At 39.7% G+C, this 17,823-nt stretch overlaps 1 non-coding gene across 1 annotated transcript; it reads right to left on the bottom strand.

Moving 5' to 3' along the window:
• Nucleotides 1-5,095: 5,095 nt before the first annotated feature.
• Nucleotides 5,096-5,199, bottom strand: LOC116557197. The gene has a single exon (XR_004271407.1). It is a non-coding gene; the product is annotated as a small nucleolar RNA U13 (small nucleolar RNA).
• Nucleotides 5,200-17,823: the final 12,624 nt, after the last annotated feature.

Raw genomic sequence — 17,823 nt, 5'->3', positions numbered from 1 at the left:
CAGCCACCAGAAACTGGAAGAAACACAGAATGGATTCTCCCTAGAGTCTCCAGAAAGAGTGCAACCCTGTTGACCCCTTGATTTCAGCCCAGTGATGCTGATTTTCAACTTCTGGCCTCTAGAACTGTCAGTCAATAATTTCCATTGCTTTAACAAGCATGTCTGTGGCAATTTGTTATAACAGCAATAAGAAACTAACACAGCTTTCTCCGTTTATTTCCCTTTGGCACTAATACCAATCTATCTTTCTAGAGCTAGATCTTCAGTACATCATTTACATTTGTAGGATGTTTTTAATTCAGAATGCCAAAGCAGTTTACAACCATGTAAATGGGCTCAATTTTGTATCCTGTGGGGCATTCAAGCAATACCAGATCCTTGTAAAATTGAGAGATGCCTGGACTATTTTATTTTGTACTTTCCTAAAAAATAACAGTATAATTTGAGTGTTTACAATTATCCAACTAATTCTTAGCAAAAGTATACTTCAGTAACTATCTCCACAGCCTCATTTAGAGTTAAGAGCAGAATTTTAAATGTGGGGTCCGTGGCAGACAGATGGCTCTACCACTGAGTTCCTCTTTCAAGCAGGACTTATTTTTCTAGCTCCTGGAAGCATCTTCAGCAAGTGGCTTTCAGCAGCCAGCCCCTTCAAAATTTGTCTGGACTGCAGAGCTGCCTCAGTCAAGGTCATTCCTTTGCTGAGTTAGTTCTTATCCTACAAGTGAATGAGGCCAGGTTATAGAGACTCAGCCAGAAAATTGGAAAATAAATCTGATGGGCCATATATGCTCTAGAACTCCCACAAGTGTTGATTGAGACTGCATCACAATCCAATTTCTCCCTCTGCCCGATTCTGCTTCTGCCCTCTTCCTTTCAGAAGTATTAATCCTAATAAATCACCTGCATGTCACATTCCATCTCAATATCTGCTTCTGGAAAGCCCAATCTGCATCAGAGCCCTTCATAACAAAAACCTTTGACTGCCACAGAATCTTAAATTTATTCTTCCTTTAAAAAAAAAAAATTCCACTGGGATTGTATCTTTCCTTCCAGTTCAAAGAAAAAAATCATGTCCTATAGCTGGCAGCCTCTCCAGTTTGCTCTCTCTATATATAAGGACAAAAGACTTCTCTGAGCTACATGTAGTTTAGGAATATGCATTGCCAAAATCTTCCTCATGTCCTATTCCCTTCCAGGTGTGTCTAATTTAGATATCTTTAACTTCAGTCATTCAATGGGTATTGTTGAGTACCACTTGCATACCAGGCATTATTCTATTGATACAGGAGTGATATGGTTAGGCTTTGTGTCCCCCGCCAACTCTCATCTTGAATTGTAATCCCCAGGTGTTAAGGGAGAGACCAGGTGAAGGTAACTGAATCATGGGGGCAGTTCCCCTATGCTGTTCTCATGACAGTGAGTGAGTTCTCATGAGATCTGATGGCTTTATAAAAGGCTCTTCTCCTTTTGCTGGGCACTTCTTCCTTCTGTCTTGTTAAGATGTCTTGCTTCCCCTTCACCTTTTACCATGATTGTAAGTTTCCTGAGGCCTCCTCAGCTATGCTGAACTGTGAGTCAATGAAACCTCTTTCCTTTATAAAGTACCCAGTCTCAGGCAGTTCGTTACAGTAGTATGAAAACAGACTAATACAAGGAGTATATACTTTTATCACACACCCAGAGTATAGCACGTGATATATGTTAGGTCAGATTTCACATATGCCTCCCAGGCAAGGTAATGTGAGTTCATTAGGCTAGTGTAAAACAAGTAGTGGTGGGGTCTGTGGCAAATTGAAGAAAGCATGCCACATCCAAAGGGGTTAGCTGTCTACATTAACCTAGTATCAAACTTTTTGTGATCAGCTAGGACAACCGGAAATTAACCACATCTTTTTGTGACGTAATGTATAGTCTGAACCATCACTTCTAGATAATTTTTTCCCCAAATACTTAACCTGAGTTAATTGACCCCTTAGGTATGAACTCTAATCAACAAGACAAGTGGTTCCTCTTCAACAATATTGTCACAGAAGAAAAGAAAGGGAGATAGGGTCTAACCTGGAGTAAAAGTGACTTAGGTGACATAATCAAATACAAAGCATGTGTTTTAATTGAATAATGGCTTGAAAAGAAGATAAATGCAGGCCAGGCATGGTGGCTCACTCCTGTAATCCCAGCACTTTGGGTGATCAAAGCAGGAAGATCCTAGGCAATATAGTGAAACTTTGTCTCTATAAAGAGTGAAATAAATAAATTAGCTAGTTGTGGTATGCACCTGTAATCTCAGCTACTCAGGAGGCTGAGGCTGGAGGATCACTTGAGCCCAGTAGTTTGAGGTTACAGTGGGGTAGGATGACATCACTGCACTCCAGACTGAGTGACAAGCAAGAGCCTGCCTCCAGAAAAAAAAAAAAGAAAAAAGAAAATGAATATATATTACATTTTAGAAACAATGGGGAAATTTGAATATGAATGAGTGAACATGGCATAAGGAAATTACATTTTTTTCAATGTGTTAATATTGACGTTATGTAGGAAACTGTTCTTAATAAATATGGCAAAGTATTAAGTTATTGAATTTAGAGGTAGATTAATAGATATTTTTCTTTCTAATTTACAATAAGCTTTAAGATTTCCATAATCAAAATTTTTAGCATAAATAAAAGTAGCAGCCTCTACAAAGCTTTTGTCCATTGTTGTGATGGGGGAATTAAGCCCTGTGTTACTAAATACTCTGAATTTTCAAAATAAACTGGAAATCTGGAATTTTTGTGTAAGACGCTTTTTTGACTTTAGGAAAATATTAGCAGTGAAACCTTAAAAAGGCAGCGAAACAAAACAAAAAAAGGTGCAGGTCTGATATAATGCATTTGGATGCTAAAGCTCCCATCTGGTCTTCAAATTTACCACCTTTGATCTAAGTCCTTGGATTTTAATCTGTTTCCTTACATGTTAGCTCTCTGACTCTGTATCCCTGATTTTCTTCTTCCTCTCTCTCTTTGCCATACTGGCCTCTACCACTTCACCGTGTCCTTGAGCAGTTGCAGGATAATCTGAGAAGTAATCAAACTATAGATTCGTCTGTAGTATCAGATGATTTAACAAGCTGAGAATTGTTTAATAATTATCCTAGAACACTAAACATTATCCTGATGATCTAAAATAGTTATTAAACCCTGTCACTTAAGATTATTAAATCACAACATCTGTCTTCAGGAAGCAATACTATTGAATATAATATTTGCAAAACATTTACAACTGCTTTTAGTTATATCTCATATTCTATGATAAGTTTATAGTTTTTTTCCTTATTTAATGGCTGGAAACACTAGCATGGAGTCCTGAAGGTAACCTGAATCCTTCATATGAGAAGGTCTTAGATATAGGCAAGCTTCCTGGATGATGGGCTGCTGCTTATCCAACTGAGCCACATTCTCTCCAGCCCTTGTTTGCTTTATTAGCTAATTACCAAGCTGCATATTCAACCCAGGTTCCAACTATATTAAGGGCTATTTACTGGCTAAAATCAATACCCTTTCGATTAGCCACCTGGCGTGGCTTTTGGTAGCTAAGCATTATTTGGGCTTCACTGCTTTTACTCCATTCGGGAGATAGGAAAGTGCTTTGTTTTGATTTTTTACACTTACTGGCTACTGCTCTTAGTGGTAGGAGATAAAGGGCAGTGGAGACCAGCTCTGCCTTGGCAGAACCTAGGAAAAAATACATAATATTTTACTGCACAAGGAATGGGGCAAAGAAAAATGGAATGACAAACACTGATTTTACTATTTTAAGATTCTTTTTCAATTCAATCAATCTCTTTGGATATATATCTGATCCTCCAGGCACCATATTAGCCCCCAAAATACAAAGATAAATAAAATACATTCTCCAATTTAGTCAAGTTGGAGAGAATGACACTGAAATGATAATTACCATAAAAGAATAAAAAGAGCAGAAAACAGATGTGGAAGTGTGTCCTGAGATAGCATGGCAAGGAAACAATTTTCTTTCCAGAATGAAAAATGCCATAAAGGCTTTTTTGTCAGTGGTGGTAAAACCAACCAAAAATGCTCTTTTTAGTGTAGGTATTTTATTACAGAAAGAACTCATGTTTATTTTGGAAACATGAAAATATATAGTTGAAAGAGGAAAAAAGAAACCCAGACCCTATAATCTGACCACTTGGTTCACAATTAACCCAGTGTTATTACTTTTAATGGCAAAAACTGCAATTACTTTTGCACCAACCTAATAACGTGCTATAAATATTTTGAGTGATTTCTACGATATATACATAAAACTTATAAAAAATAATAGAAAGCAAAAATATGTGAAGACATGGGCTTTGAATCAGATCATTCAAAACCAAGTCTTGTCACTTACTACCTTTATGATCTTAGGCAATCTGCTTAATCTCTCTGAGCATTAGTTTCCTCATCTGTAATATATGAGTAATGGGACCTACCTCAGTGGAATATTGTAAAGATAAATTAAAAGATAAAAATACGGTTCTTAGAACACTCCCTGGGGCATGTAAAGCTCTCAACATATTTATTCACCTAGCAAATATTTATTGAGGTCTCCATTCTAAGCACTTAGACCACACCAGTAACTAAATATGGTATTTATTTTTAATATTAGCATTATTATTAATATGCCCTATAAATCCTCTTTTTTTTTTAACAAAATATTGAGAACATCATTCAGTGTCAAGAAATGTTAATCTATATCTTTGTTTTTACTGGCTACGTAGTATTTTAATAGAAAGGTATACCCTAATTTATTCTGCTTACTGCCTATTCAAGAACCTATAAAGGCAGTTTCTAATCTGTATTACAGATAACATTACTTTGAATATCTTTGTATCCTTGTCCAGTTGATTCTTTAACATCAGGTGGGTGGCCGGGTGCGGTGGCTCAGGCCTGTAATGCTAGCACTTTGGGAGGCAGAGTGGGCGGATCACCTGAGGTCAGGAGTTCAAGAACAGCCTGGCCATCATGGTGAAACCCCATCTTCAAAAAATATATATATGAAGGCTGCCTGTGTGTTCCAAAAAACAAAAGAAAAATATATATATATATTAAAAAAAAATCAGATGGGTAATGTGCCAACATCATGACAAGGTTTGAGGGAGGCACATCACACACAACAGGATAAAAACCTAATCATCACATTTATGAACTATAAAAAGATTTGTCAAATTGATTCTTAAGGATATATCCTGTAAGTGAAATTGAGTCAAAGTTGATGAACATTTTAAATACTTTTCTCACTGTACCATCCAGGCTAGAATGCAATGGCCCAATCATAGCTAACTATAAACTCAAACTCCTGGGCTCAAGCAATGCTCCTATACCTCAACCTCCCAAGTAGCTGGGACCACAGGCCTGCACCACCGTGCCTGGTTAATTTTTTATTGTTGTCGTAGAGATGTGTTCTTACTAGGTTGCCCAGGCTGGTCTTGAACTCCTGGACTCAAGCCATTCTCCCTCTTCAGCCTACCAAAGTGCTGGGATTACAGGCATGAGCTACTGCAGCTGACTTAAGTACTTTTTAACATCTCTTACTAGCATTCTTAAGGAAAATCAGGAGAAGGGGATACCAGAGCTGGGTATTTAATGATAAACAGAAGAGAGGCAGAAAGAAAAGTGAGGGAAAAAACATCAACAGGAAGAGGTTCATTGCCTTAAAATTAGTCTTACATCATACTCTAAGGCAAGACATATTTTGGGTTAGTAGATTACAAATATGAGTAGCTTCAAAAGAGGACTTTGGGAATAATCTAAGATAAAAGATTAAAGAATAAGGGTTGGGGATTTTTTTTTCATTCAACTCTTTAGCAGACTCTAAAGAGTTGAAGCTAAAATGTTAGCATGAACATTTTCGTGATCCACATATCAGACAGTATTTCTAAGTAGGGCAAACAACTGTTACCTTTTAGTGCTCTTCTACTACCTACTCAACCTCTTTCTGCCCCCAGGAAAAGTACAAAACTGCAGGCTATTTGATGCAAAGTCATCGTTGTTTTTAATTTGGCGTATGTAAAAATAACCTGCAATGATTGTGTAAAATACTTATTCCTTGGAGTAAAGGGGTACCTACACAGATTTTGACTCTGTAAAAACAGTTTAGGGACTGAGGATCTGCATTCTAATGAGCACCGCTCCCCAGCTAATTCAGATGTAGGTAGTCCTCAGACTACACCATGTTGAAGAACCTATTCTAGACCTTTGTTACTCAAAGAGTGGTTCCTGTATTAGTAATAAAAGCATCACCTGGGAACTTATTTGAAATGTAGAATCTCAGACCTTACCATAGACCACATACACACACACACACACACACACACACACACACACACACACACAGAAAGGGAAAGAGAGAGAGAACGAGTTTCACTCTGTCGCTCAGGCTGGAGTGCAGTGGCGCAATCTTTGCTCACTACAACCTCTGCCTCCCAGGCTCAAGCAATGCTCCTGCCTCAGCCCCTCAAGTAACTGGGATTACAGGCATGCACCACCACATGTGGCTAATTTTTGTACTTTTAGTAGAGATGGTGTTTCACCAAGCTGTCCAGGCTGGTCTCAAACTCCTGACCTCAGGTTATTTTCCCACTTCTGCCTCTCAAAGTGCTGGGATTACAGGCATGAGCCACCATGCCCAGCCCTCAGACCTACTATATAGAATCTGCAATTTAAGAAGTTTCCTGGATGATTTGCATGCACATTAATTGTGAATAAACTCTATTCTGTAGGCTATCAATAAATAATATGTGAGTAGATCCAATGAAGAAAAAACATTCCATGAAAAATACATGTCTCATCCACTTGTGTTTTGGAGGATTACTTGGGCTTCACTGCTTTTACAGTGAATATGCACCAAGGAGCATTGTATCTCGAATCCCTTCTAGCATCCTATGGCATATAAACCTCATTCACTAACATTCCAGGAGATGTAATGAGAAAAAATGAGATCTAAATGATCTATTAGTAGTTCTCCAGGTATCTCCTTCTTATATATCAACTTATATTTTCAATGTGTAAATGACCTTATAGGAGGTTGCAGCAAAAAAAGATTTAAACAGCTCAAGGTATGATCAATAGATGCTAAATGAAATAAAATTAGTTTTGGTTTTATATCACCTCAGTTTCTATTGACCAACCTTTAAATTGTAAAATAAGGCTGGGCACAGTGGCTCATGCCTGTGATCCCAGCACTTTGGGAGGCCAAGGCAGGCAGATCACGAGGTCAGGAGATCGAGACCATCCTGACCAACATAGTGAAACCCTGTCTCTACTAAAAATCCAAAAAAATTAGCTGGGCGTGGTGGTGCATGCCTGTAGTCCCAGCTACTTGGGAGGCTGAGGCAGGAGAATTGCTTGAACCCAGGAGGCGGAGATTGCAGTGAGCTGAGACTGCATCACTGCACTACAGCCTGAGCAACAGTGTGAGACTCCATCTCAAATAAATAAATAGTAAAATTATGCAACTGAAACTAAAATAGGAGAAATTATGGGACTTTAATATTATCTAGCTGATATTTTAAGAGATGCAAAATAGGTAGAAATTCATCTGATAGAGATGTATATTTCATTGTATTAATCTCTTAAAAGAATCTGACTAGAGTTAACCACCTTGCAATCAAATCTGAGCATTTGTTAGGATGCCAAATATTTCATTAAATAGTTAAATAATTATTTCATGTAGGAATAGTAGGATTTGGAATAAACCCAATGGGAAAATACATTGTTGGACCAAAAAAAAAAAAATCGTTTTCTATTCTACAGTTTTCTGCATTCCAAATAAGAGCGCTGTTTCAAAGTTTGTCAGACCTTAAAAATGCTATGTAACTTTAGTCAGCATCACCTTTTATTTTAAATAAGACAGTGGATTTGGTTAAGAAAAACAGAATAGCCATAGAGCACTTAAAAGTTTTTAATTGGTACCTAAAATTATATGTTTTGATACTCATTTCACTATAAAAACACAGTTGAAAATTTAAGGAGATGGTAGAAGACCAATTTCCTCCTCTTGTAAATGCAAACTCAACCACATTCTGTCTCTTCAATCTTGTTCTTGATGATAAGGAGAATGATGATTATAAAAGAAAGCAAAAGAGGCTAAAAAAAAAAATAAGAAGAAAACCAGAAGAGAAAATATGGGGAAAGGAAGAGATCCCAATGAGACCTATCAGTAAGGAGGCTTTATGTCATTCAGACAGATAAATGTAAAGCCACCAGAAACAGCATCAACAACAAAAGAACTAGAATGTTGAAGCTTTTTTCCTTAAAACAAAAAAATGCCATTTTTTTTTTTTTTTTTTTTTGAGACGGAATTTCACTCTTGTTACTCAGGCTGGAGTGCAATGGCGCGATCTCGGCTCACCGCAACCTCCGCCTCCCGGGTTCAGGCAGTTCTCCTGCCTCAACCTCCTGAGTAGCTGGGATTACAGGCACGTGCCACCACGCCCAGCTGATGTTTTGCATTTTTAGTAGAGACGGGGTGTCACCATGTTGACCAGGATGGTCTCGATCTCTTGATCTCATGATCCACCCGCCTCGGCCTCCCAAAATGCTGGGACTACAGACTTGAGCCACTGCGCCCAGCCAAAAAATGCCATTTTTAAATAAAACTAAGCTTCATTATCAGCAATCATAATTCACAGTTGTTGGGGTTTAGAAAACAGTACTCCAAAATATGGCATGTTGACATGCTGAAATGACAAGCCTCGGGGTCTCCCTGACCTTCCCCTATCCTGCACTCCACAGTCTCTCCCTAAGCCTTTACCCACCTGCAATCCAGATCCATCTAAAGGAATAACGGTTTTTTCTTCCCCTCCCTGTAAGGCCAAGAAGAACCTACACCTGAACAGAACCTTTCACAAGACAATGTACAAATTAATCTCTGTTCTCTGATTCACTCATTCTCCCTAATAATCCCCTCAACAGAATTCCACTTCTTCCTCCTCCCGTAACACAAGCCAAGATGGTATATAAGCTTCAGAACCACAGTGGTTGGGTAATCACTGTGTTTCTCCCCTTGTAAACATGTTAAATAAATTTGAATGCCTTTTCTCCTATTAATCTGCCTCACGTCAGTGACTTTCAGTGAACCTTCAGAGGGCTCACCTCCACCTCCTGGGTTCAAGCAATTCTCCTGCCTCAGCCTCCCGAGTAGCTTAAATTACAGCTGCCCACCATCACGTCCAGCTAATTTTTGTATTTTTATTAGCGATGAGGGTTTACCATATTGGCCAGGCTGGCCTTGAACTCCTGACCTTGTGATCTGCCCACCTTGACCTCCCAAAGCGCTAGGATTAGAGGCATAAGCCATGATACCCAGTCTAATGTAACATCTTTCTTCAAATCAACTTACTCGTTATTCTTTATTTTTATTTTTAGAGGTGGGGTCTCTGTTGCTCAGGCTGAAGAGTAATGATATAATCATAGCTCACTGCAACCTGGAACTCCAGGGCTCAAGCAATCCTCCTACCTCAGCCTACCAGGTAGCTGGGACTACAGGCATGTGCCAACATGCCTGAGTAGGGAATCAACTTACTTTTGAAAAAATGTAACTTTTTCCTAAGAAAAAATTCCAGAAATTACACTTGAATATATATAAAATAAAGAAAAATTGTAAAATGTCCATGTATCACCTAAAAGCATCTCATGAACTAACAGTGTTTGGAAAATCCAAACATAATAGGTGCTCAATAAATATTTGGTAAATTAAGGAATAAAGTGACTTATTTTTAGTAGCTTGTTTAGGAACTTGAATACACAAGACACAAATAAGAAACCATTGCCTATTCATTAAGACTTTGCCCCAAATCATCAAACTAACCATATTTTTCATCTCCTGGCATATGTTTAATTGTAATAATCAAAGTCTCAGGTTTACCTAATGACTGGCATTAATCATATAAAATTGTGTAACTTTTCAGTGATCCTTTTTTATTGATTACATACCTTGCTGAGAATGAGATGAAAGAAAAATCAGAAAGTGGTCCCAAATATATTCTTCTGAGAATAAGTGATCGAATCACTCTTCAATGAACACCTACAATATGAGGGACACTGTACCAGCTTCTGAAAATGCACAGATAAATAATACTTAATCCTGGGCTGGGCACGGTGGCTCACGCCTGTAATCCCAGCACTTTGGGAGGCTGAGGCTGGTGGATCACTTGAGGTCAGGAGTTTGAAACCAGCCTGTCCAACAAGGCGAAACCCTGTCTTTATTCAAAAAAAAAAAAAAAAAAAAAAGTTAAAAAAAAATAATAATACTTAATCCTGAAATTAACTGTTTAAAATTTAATGAGGAAAGCAGGCAGTTAAATAAATGCAATTCGGAATGATAAGTACTAATAGGTATGTTTCAGTGCCCCAGGAGCACAAATGAATAAGTGACCAGCAGTGCCTGAGGACAGCCAAGGTGAGGTTTCAGCAGAGTCAGGAAATAGCTAACATCCAGATCCTATAACCTTAATAGGCACTCAAGAATCTTTTTTTTGAGACAGAATCTAGCTTTGTCACCAGGCTGGAGTACTGTGGCGTGATGTCACCTCACTGCAAACTCCGCCTCCTGGGTTCAAGTGATTCTCCTGACTCAGCCTTCTGAGTAGCTGAGACTACAGGTGCATGCTACCATGCCCAGCTAATTTTTACATTTTTAGTAGAGACGGGGTTTCACCATGTTGGCCAGGATGGTCTCGATCTCTTGACCTCATAATCCATCCACCTTGGCCTCCCAAAGTGCTAAGATTACAGGCATGAGCCACCAAGCCCAGCCTCAATAATTGTTTTTAAAATACACGAATAAAGCTACAGTGATGCCACTGCCACAAATCTTGTGATTCCAGCCTGGGTGACAGAGTGAGATTGCAATCTTAAGAAAGCCAAACACCAAGAAAACATGAATAACTGAAGGAATCAACTCAGATGTTAACTACTTTGATATACAGGAAAAAAGAAAGTCAAATTTTACCTTTCCTGTATGCCAGGCAAATGAGTTTGAACTTTAGGATACAGTAATATATACTATAAGGAGACTTGGAAATATTTTCATTTAGTTTTAAATCATGCAGCCTGACACATTGATTTAAGTAGTATTTTTCATTTTCCATTGTGATTCAGAGGATCAGTTATGTCAACTTTTATACAGGTAAGATTATTTTATTGGGAAAGATATGACTGGGTGGAAGACCTGCAATTTATTGCCAGCTCTGCCAATAATAATAGGCTGCATTGGTCAAGCCACAGCTTCTCTGGGCCTAAAGTCTTCTCAGCTTTGGATATCTACCTGCAAAATATATTCAGTCTAAACACCTCTCACCATCAACACTGCTACCATCTTGGTCCTATCCCCTATCTTTCACATGGATTGTTGAAATAACTTCCTAACTTGCATCCTTGCTTTCTTCTTTGCCCCAAATCAATCTGTTTTCAACTCAGCACCCAGAGTACATTTGTGAATTAAAATTGGGCCATTCCTCTTGTCAAAATCTTTCAAGGGCTTCTCCTTTTATTCAGAGCAAAAGCCAACATCCTTTCCATGGCCCCCAATGGGTTATTCTTGCTCACTGCACAGAAAAGCCAATACTCTGAGTCAGTGGTGTTGCAGCAAAGATTTGATTATTGTAAGGGAGCAAAGTGAAATGATGGGAGAGATTTTTTCAAATCTGCCTCCTGGAGAGCTTGGAGGCTAGAGTTTTTAAAGGATAATTTGGCAGGCAGGGGATTTAGAAATGGCTGCTGCTGACTGGTTGGAGATGAAATCATAGGCATGTTGGAACTGTCTTCATATGCAGTCAGTTTCTGGGTGGGGTCACAGGACCAGTTTGTTGGTATGAGTCACAGGTCTGAGTAGCCTCAGTCTGTTTACCAGAATGGAAAAGTCTGAAAAATGTCATGGGTGGATTGTGGTGGCTCACACCTGTAATCCCAGCACTTTGGGAGGCCAATGTGGGCAGAACACTTGAGGTCAGGAGTTTAAGACCAGCCTGGCCCACATAGTGAAATCCCATCTCTACTAAAAATACAAAAATTAACCAGTCACGGTGGCAGGGGTGCCTGTAAGCCCAGCTGCTTAGGAGGCTGAGGCAGGAGAATTGCTTGAACCCAGGAGGGGGATGTTGCAGTGAGCAGACATTGCGCCACTGCACTCCACCCTGGGCGATAGAGGGAGGTTCAGTCACAAGAAAAAAAAAAAATCACAAAGACCACTCCTTGGCTTTATAACAGTGACATTATCTATAGGAACAGCTGGGGAAGTTACAAATCTTGTGACCTGTAGCTACATGACTCCTGAGCACTAAGCAAGCTAGGGAACAATGGCTGGTTATCTCTTAACTATGTTTATAACTCAGCAGAATTCAGGCCCTCCGATAATTCCAACCTTGGGGCCTTTCATTAGTTTTACAAAGATGGATTCAGTCCCCAGACAAGTAGAGGGTTAGTTTTGGGAAGGGGGTATTATTCTTGCTTTATGGTTAAACTTTAAATTAAATTCCTCCCATACTATGCCCATGAAAGAGCAAGGACAGGATAGTTGGCTTGTGAAGTTAGAAGCGAGATGGAATCAGTTATCATAGATTTCTCTCACTATTATATTTTTGCCAAAGATGGTTTCACCATCTACCAACCAATTTCCCTGACCTTATCTCCTATCACTTACCCGCTACTTTACTTCATTTCAACTACAGAGCCTTGCTGTTTCTTTACAAAACACATTTTACATCAAGGATGTTGAAGTTTCCACCTGATATTCTCTCTGCTTAGAATACTCTTCACTCTTTTGCAGATTTAACTAGAATGTCACTTCCTCAGTGAGGCCTTCTCTTACCACACTATTTAAAACTTTTTATTTTCGAGAGAATCTCACTCCGTCACCCAGGCTGTAGCTCACTGCAGCCTTAACCTCCCTGGCTCAAGTGGTCCTCCCACCTCAGCCTCTTGAGTAGCTGGAATTACAGGAGTGTGCCACCTTGCCTGGCAATTTTTTTTTTCTTTTGAAATGTAGTATCACTCTGTCACCCAGGCTGGAGTGCGGTGGTTCGATCTCGGCTCACTGCAACCTCTGCCTCCTAAGTTCAATCGATTTTCCTGCCTCAGTCTCCTAAATCGCTGGGATTACAGGCATGCATCACCACAAGATAAAATTTTTGTATTTTTAGTAGAGATGGGTTTTCACCATGTTAGTCAGGCTGGTCTCAAACTCCTGACCTCAGGTGATCCACCTGCCTCACTCTCCCAAAGTGCTGGGATTACAGATGTGAGCCACCATGCCCAGCCTGCCTGGCAAATTTTTAAATTTTTTGTAGAGACAATCTCACTCACCGTGTTGCCCAGGTTGGCTGAAGCCCTGGCCTCAAGCAATCTTCCTGCCCTGGCCTCGTGCAGCACTGAGATTATAAGCATAGGCCTTCACCACTCTTCCTCACCAACATTTTCTAACCCCCTTATTTGGTTTGTCTTTTTATCCATAGCACTTATCATGATTTAGCATATTATAAATTTTGTCTTATTTATTGTGTCTATTGTCAATCACCCCATATTAGAATGTCACAAGGGAAGGGATATTTGTCTGTTTTTTTTTGTTTTTTTTTTTGACAGAGTCTCACTCTGTCACCAGGCGCCAGGCTGGAGTGCAGTGGCACAATCTCAGCCCACTGCAACCTTTGCCTCCCGGGTTCAAGCAATTCTCCTGCCTCAGCCTCCCAAGTAGCTGGGACTACAGGCACACGCCACCACGCCCAGTTAATTTTTTTGTTTGTTTGTTTTGTTTTTTAGTAGAGACAGGGTTTCACCATGTTGGCCAGGATGCTCTTGATCTCTTGACCTCATGATCCGCCCGCCTCGGCCTCCCAAAGTGCTGGGATTACAGGCTTGAGCCACCGTGCCCGGCCTATTTGTCTGTTTTGTACACTTATGTATCATCAGTGACTGGAAGAGTGGCACGTAAAAGTCCTAAATGAAATATTTAAAAGCTGGACATGGTAGCTTATGCCTATAATCCTAGCACTTTGGGAGGCCAAGGTGGGAGGACTGCTTGAGCCCAGAAATTTGAGGCCAGCCAGCGCAACATAGTGAAACCCTGTCTCCATAAAAAAATTAAAAATTAGTTGGGCATGGTGACTCAACTCTGTAGCCTTAGCTTCTCGGGAAGCTGAGGCAAGGGGATACCTTGGGCCCAGGAAGTCAAGGTTACAGTGAGCTGTGATCCTACCACTGCACTCCAGCCTGGCAACAAGGTGAGACATAGTCTCAAAAAAAAAAAAATAAACGTTTTAAAATGACTTAAATAGTTAATGAAAAGTAAAGAGTTTGGATTAGACTCCCTTCTTCCACAGTTTAATAAAAACACATGTTGTCGGCAATTGCAAAATCGTGGAATCAACCCAAATGCCCATCAACCAACAAGTGGATAAAGAAACTGTGGTATGGCCGGGCGTGGTGGCTCACGCCTGTAATCCCAGCACTTTGGGAGGCTGAGGCTGCTGGATCATGAGGTCAGGAGATGGAGACCATACCGGCCAACATGGTGAAACCCTGTCTCTACTAAAAATACAAAAATTAGCTGAGTGTGGTGGCACATGCATGTAATCCCAGCTACTCGGGAGGCTGAGGTAAGAGACTTGCTTGAACCTGGGAGGTGGAGGTTGCAATGAACCGAGATTGCACCACTGCACTCCAACTTGGTGAAAGAGTAAGACTCCTTCTCAAAAAATAAAACAAACCCAAAAATACTGTGATATAAATAAAAAGGAATGAATTACGGCATTTGTAGAGACCTGGATTAGACATCCCTCATTTGAAAATGTAAATGGCAATGATATCATAATAGTTGAAAAAGCAAGTTTTTGTTAAAGTAATGCTAGTCCCAGTAACCTTTGAAATTATTTTTAGAACTCATCCACTTTGACAACAATCCTGTGCGTTCTTTAGGTTTTTAGGTACCCCAAAACCTAAAACACAATAAAATAAAAAAAAAGAACTCATCCACTTTGAATGTAAAAAGTTAATTTCTTTTCAATAAAGTTCACTAATATTAATAATGTACTACAGGCCGGGTGCGGTGGCTCACGCCTGTAATCCAAGCACTTTGGATGCCAAGGCGGGCGGATCACCTGAGTTCGGTAGTTCAAGACCAGCCTGACCAACATGGTGAAACCCCGTCTTTATTAAAAAAATATATATATAATAATAATAGGCCGGGCGCGGTGGCTCAAGCCTGTAATCCCAGCACTTTGGGAGGCTGAGGCGGGTGGATCACGAGGTCAGGAGATCGAGACCATCCTGGTCAACATGGTGAAACCCCGTCTCTACTAAAAATACAAAAATTTAGCTGGGCATGGTGGCACGTGCCTGTAATCCCAGCTACTCAGGAGGCTGAGGCAGGAGAATTGCCTGAGCCCAGGAGGCGGAGGTTGCGGTGAGCCGAGATCGCGCCATTGCACTCCAGCCTGGGTAACAAGAGCAAAACTCCGTCTCCAAAAAAAAAAAAAAACAAAACAAAAATAATAATAATATACTACAAAAGCCACTGAAGTGTCACAGAGCTGCAGAGCTAGAAAGTAACTTAGATCATTTGGTTCACATCTTTTCTATAAAGCATGTAAATATCTAAGCTATTCAGGATTCAAATATTTCTTAGGATAAAAACACATTTAGATATATCTATAAGAAGCTTTATGAATCCTTTCAGATAATAGACCTATTCTTTCCATTTTAATTTGAACTTTTGACCTCACATTGATTTTCTCCCCTTGAGCTTCATGTCAATTATCACAGAACTGTTGGGTTTACTTGTAGTTTATATACCATTTTAAGAATAGAGAAACATAGGTTGATAGTCATTTATATGTTAGTTATGTTCCACAACAATACTCTGCTTTAAAACACCAATTCTGAAAGCAATATCCTAATTTTGCTTGAATGTTGAAATAATACGTTGATGCCATTTGTACTTTATGTGTATTCCAATTTTTAAATGGAAGAGAATAACATCAAGACCCTATTTTTCAATAATAAGAAAAAAATCAAAATTTGTCCCCAAATGATATGTGCATTTGCATCAATTCTTCTTAATTTAACCTTAAAATTATTTAAGCAGAAGTGACTGAATTTTTGAAGCAAACTAAATTCAATTGAATACTTCTGATTCATTACTTATATTGAGCATATAAATTACTTTATCCATATTCTCCACACCACTGTGGAAAAAGATTCAGGAATTTGTTAAATCTTGTGTTTGTGTCCCAGTTCTGTGCCTTTACAGTGTTCCCTTTAATTTTCTAAGCCTCAGGTTCTTCACCATTAAAACAGGGAAACACTACCTGTCACAGAGCTGTTGCAAAGCAAAATGCCTATAAAACAACTTCATGGCTGTATATGCACTACATATATAAAGAGCCATTATGCAATTATGATTATTACTTTTTTCTTTTTCTGTTTTTTTTTTTTTTTTTTGAGATGGAGTCCCAATCTTATTGTCCAGGCTGGAGTACAATGGTACAATCTCGGCTCACCGCAACCCCCGCCTCCTGGGTTTAAACAATTCTCCTGCCTCAGCCTCTCAAGTAGCTGGGATTACAGGCATATGTCACCATGCCTGGCTAATTTTTTGTATTTTTAGTAGAGACAGGATTTTACCACATTGGCCAGGCTGGTCTCAAACTCCTGACCTCAGGTGATCTGCCCACCTTGGCCTCCCAAAGTGCTGGGATTGCAGGCATAGGACACCATGCCTGGCTGATTATTACTTTCAATATCACCCCTACCAAGATAGCCCCCAAAATAATAAGCAAAGGTTATGGAATGTTGATGAAATAGAGTTACCATTTTTGCAAATCAGGGAAAATATATTTTGGCTCTATGCAGTTTCTTCTCTCAGTTTTATAATTACTTGTCCTCTTAACACATTGCTCATCTTTCCCCTGCTCCCTCAGACAAGTTCTTGCTCTGTCACCCAGGCTGGAGTGCAGTGGTGTGATTACAGCTCACTGCAGCTTTGACCTCCAGGGCTCATGTGATCGTCCTGCCTCAGTCTCCCGGTTAGCTGGGACTGCAGGTGCACACCATCATGGCAGTCTAATTTTTGTAAAGACGGAGTTTCGATATGCTGCCCAGGCTGGTCTCAAACTCCTGGGTTTAATTGATTCACCTCTCTCAGCCTCTCAAAGTGCTGAGATTACAAGCATGAGCCATTGTTCCTGACCTCATATTTTTAAAAGGTATAATTTTCTGTTTACATTTTTTCTTTGGGATAATCCAAAGCCAAATGCTGCTCATCTTTATACTGGTTAGAAGCAGGTTTTACAATATTGGTTCTCATTTGTTACACTATAGCTAATATTTATGAAGCTAATCTTATTATGTGCCAGACACTGCGGAAGAGCTTTAAGTGCATTACCCCATTTAATTCTCCCAGCAACCGTATGAGATACATACAATTGTATGTCCTTTTTACCAAGAAGAAAACTGGGACAGAGAGAGGCTAAGTGCCCCCACCAAGATCGCAGAACTAGTAAAAGATGGAGGTAGAATTTAAACCTTGGCAGTCTGACCAAATCCTGTACCTTTTTTTTTTTTTTTCTTTTTTTTCTTTTTTTTGAGACAAAGTCTTGCTCTGTCACCCAGGCTGGAGTGCAGTGGCGTGATTGCGGCTCACTGCAACTTCTGCCTCCTGGGTTCACCTGATTCTCCTGCCTCAACCTCCCAAGTAGCTGGAACTACAGGCATGCACCACCATGCCTGGCTAATTTTTTTGTATTTCTAGTAGAGATGGGGTTTCATCATGTTGGTCAGGCTGGTCTTG

Source organism: Sapajus apella, unplaced genomic scaffold, assembly GCF_009761245.1.
Source record: "Sapajus apella isolate SASKATOON/1434 unplaced genomic scaffold, GSC_monkey_1.0 scaffold18, whole genome shotgun sequence".
NCBI classification, from domain to species: Eukaryota; Metazoa; Chordata; class Mammalia; order Primates; family Cebidae; genus Sapajus; species Sapajus apella.
Note: the sequence above shows the minus strand (reverse complement) of the source record. Positions and strands in the feature narration are given on the sequence as shown.